Below are 2323 nucleotides of genomic sequence, written 5' to 3'. Positions count from 1 at the left end.
TAGGGAAAGGCTAATTAAAATCCCAGTAATAGTCTACTACATACCCATTAGAAAAGCTAAATTTAAAGAAGTTGTCAATATCAAGTTTTAGCAAAGATGTGTAGCTCTTTGCCAAAACTTAATATTTTTGATGGAACTCTCACCCATTGTTGGTGGGGATGCAAAATTGTACAGTCACTTTGTGAACAGTTTGGCAATTGCTTATAAAGTTAAATGTAAACTTACCTTATTCCCAGAAATCTTTTTACTAAGTGTTTATCTAATAGAAATGAAAAAAATATGTCCACATGTTCTCATATTTCTAGCAGTTTTATTCATAATAGCCCCAAACTGATAACAACCAAATATCCATCAACTGGTGAATGGATCAACACCTCTTGGAATATTCATGCTAAGGAATACTATTCAGCAAGAAAAAGGAGAAAGCTGCTGAAACCCACAACAACATGGATGTATGTCAACAGCATTATGCTAAGTGGAGAAAATCAGAAGAAAACACACACATACAAAAAACATGATTCCATTTACATGAAATTCTAGAAAAGGCCAAACTATAATGGCAAAAAGTAGATCAGTGTTGCTAGGAAACAGAGGATTGACTGAAAAGAGTACAAGGGAACGTTTTGGAAAAATGAAATTGTTCCGTAACATGATTACGGTGTCAGTTATACAACTACAGTTGACCCTTCATATCCACGGGTTCTGCATCCTTGGATTCAACCAACTTTGGATCCAAAATATTTGGAAAAAAAAAATTCCAGAACCTTCTAGAAAGCAAAACTTGAATTTGCCACACACTGGCAGCTAATTACACATCATTTACATTGTATTAGGTGTCATAAGTAATCTAGAAATGATTTAAAGGATACAGAGATTCTGTACGTTATGTGCCAATACCATGCCATTTTATTTAAGGGACTCCAGCATGTCCGGGGTTGGGGGTAGGGGCTGGACCCAGTCCTCCGAGGATACTGAGGGATGACTGTATATACACATTTGTCAACAGTCATCAGCATGTACACTTAAAATTGGTGGGTTTAACTGGCTTTAAAATTATACCTCGGGCTTCCCTGATGGCACAGTGGTTAAGAATCCACCTGCCAATGCAGGGGACACAGGTTCAAGCCCTGGTCCGGGAAGATCCCACATGCCTCCCCTCACAGGATCTCACTCACCACTTCCAAGTATAACAACCCAGACCCAACCCAGTCTTGGCACCCCAGGGTGTCTTAAATTGTCAAGGGTTAGAAAGAAAACCTTAAGAGAAAGGAGTTTAAACTTGCTTTAATTTAAACCCAATATATACCGTATAACTAGACGGAATGTGTGAGAGATATCAATACATGATTATAGTAAAAATCAAGTGAACATTAGTGTTGCAACTCCAATGAAAGTTTATACTCACTACCCTCCAGTCTAATCCAGTGTAAGGTTTACAGCCACATAGAGGAGACCCCCACCCCCCAGAATATGACAGCATTAATGTGCCTTGCAAGCCCTGTCCCCATCCCCATGACAGCTCCATCCCTTCTCCAGCTCAGCCCTTGGAACATGTGCAGGGATGATCATGAGACAACATGCCCGCTGGGACCTTTGTCCAGACAAGCAAGCCTCCCTTTGCTATCCATTCTTCTTTTGGTTCCAGGCTGCTCTGCAAACCAGGAAAACACTTCATAAAGCAATGTGCCAGCTACCCTGCATGAGTCAAAGGAGCAGGTCACTGTGAGTTTAAGAAAATAAAATCACTGTCCACAGTCCAATGGACTTAATGGTCACAGTGGTGTTCATAAAACACCTCTCCTCAGCTTCTGAAGCACAGACTTTAATAATTTAATGATTTTTCTGCAGTGACACTAAGATTTTCTGAAACAGAGGGAAAGCCCACAGTAAGAAGAAGGCTACATCTCCCCCATTTTCATGGCAGCAGAAATAATGCCTCTTCTGCCACCTTTATATTGCTCTGCTGTGCAAAGTCTCTTCACACCAGGGCACTGATTTGGGATGCCCATCTCCTCCCTGGCTGATCAGGACGAAAGCTCCAGTTCTTGAAAAGTTTAGCAAAGAAAAAGGATTTCAGTATTTGCATTTGACCTAGCTAATTTATTTTAAAAAAATTCAAATTCTGAATCTTTACCCTAAAAACAAAAATAACTAACATATAACAACAAGATAAAAGCAAAACAAAACACCTGTTATCCTGCCGTATTGATCAGATACATGTTTCAGAATCACTTTCCCTCTTATGGGTTTACTATTGTTACTAAAAATTTCCCAATCAAAGCTATATACCCAAGGTTTTAATACATTAAAATATATAAACATT

The sequence above is a fragment of the Lipotes vexillifer genome, unplaced genomic scaffold (assembly GCF_000442215.2).
Source record: "Lipotes vexillifer unplaced genomic scaffold, Lipotes_vexillifer_v1.1 scaffold805, whole genome shotgun sequence".
Classification (NCBI taxonomy): domain Eukaryota; kingdom Metazoa; phylum Chordata; class Mammalia; order Artiodactyla; family Lipotidae; genus Lipotes; species Lipotes vexillifer.
The sequence above is the reverse complement of the archived record's forward strand: the minus strand, read 5'-3'. Positions refer to the sequence as shown.